The sequence below is a fragment of the Carlito syrichta genome, unplaced genomic scaffold (genome assembly GCF_000164805.1).
Source record: "Carlito syrichta isolate Samal-C Ts95f unplaced genomic scaffold, Tarsius_syrichta-2.0.1 Scaffold60462, whole genome shotgun sequence".
Lineage (NCBI taxonomy): Eukaryota > Metazoa > Chordata > Mammalia > Primates > Tarsiidae > Carlito > Carlito syrichta.
This window is the reverse complement of record NW_007004558.1, coordinates 65517-67005: the sequence shown is the minus strand read 5'-3', so window position 1 is coordinate 67005 and position 1489 is coordinate 65517.

Below are 1489 nucleotides of genomic sequence, written 5' to 3'. Positions count from 1 at the left end.
GCTGTCACTCAAGCAGATGTCATCTTTGCAAAATCCCGGAACACGTCTTTTTTATTATTGAAGAGCATTGTCATGTTGGCAGATTCAGGGACAGAGTCTGAAATAAAAAATATTCATGCAAGTAGAAGTACCTCATTCCCCAGATCTATCTGCTTAATGCTTTTCCTCCCGAGGCTGAAGGCCTTCTAGGTCATTTCTGGTCATTAGACTCAATTAAAAATTAGGAACAGAAAATTGATCTTCACCTACCTCCAAATGCATCTGCGTGAGGTGGCACACAGGTGTTAAGCTTTTTAATAATTCAAAACTTGCATAGGCATATTTCCTTGAAACTTAACAGTTTGGAGAAAAAGAACATATATGGGTTACCCCAGAGGAGAAAACAAATTACCTTTTGCCTTTCTGACATCTTATTCTCCTTCAGTGCACCTGGCCAATCTCCACCTGGCAGTGCTCTCAATCACCCAGATGGAAAGGGAGTTTAGGTGGCCCCTCTAAAAACTGATGAAGTTCGGCTTCACCACTGGCCTAATAGAATGTGCTCTATAGTGGAACAGTCTACATTATATGCATCTGTCTTTCAGGGACCAATAGGTTGCATATATTCTTTTTTTGCACCATAAAGCAAAGAAATATTTTCCTGACTGTTTCCACAATTACTTACCCATAATATTATCAGTAGATTGCTTCTATCATTATGCCTAGTTTCATGAATAATACTTTAGTACTATAGCTTGCTTAATACAGCTTTTATGTAGGATTTTCTATCTTCTAGTGTATCTGAACCAGAAATAACAGTTCTAATAATGTGTGTTTATTTTACTTCCAAGATGTCCAGTGTTTTAAAATCACGATAATATGGGAGGGTAATATGATGGATGGTGCTACGTGTATGCACAAAATGATAAAGTAAAACAGTTAGCTTATTTGTCTGCATACACAATCTTGCCAATTGATTACCAAAACTTGTTTAGAACTGTTGATTCAAATTCATCAGGAAGATGAATAGAATATTTGAAACCCTGAAAATATCTCTATTTCTCTTCTTGCCCACTGACCAGAGAGCTGTATAACGCAAAATTCAAAGAGATTCAGTCAGTAAATGGAAGTCTCTAGAGAATAACCATAAGAGATTTCATTTACATCACAGTCTTTGTGCAAGTTAAGAAGGAAGGATCACAAAGTTAAGATTCTATTTCTATTTGAATAATTTCAATACATTACCAGAGTTAATTTTCTGTAATGTCCCTAAGACTGTAAGCAGAGACTTTCTACTCCATAGTCTCTTGTGATCAAAAACTTCTAAATCAGACTTGCAAATCGCTTTCTCATCACATCACTGGAGCTGCCAGAATAGAAAGTCTTGTAAGAAAGGGAACAACCAGAGTGCATTCATTAGTGTCACTGTACTCTAATTGAAGAAGTGGCTTCTTTTGTATCCAAGATGGAAAATCAGTAAGCTTGTGACTGGGCTCTGTATGTGAAGCTC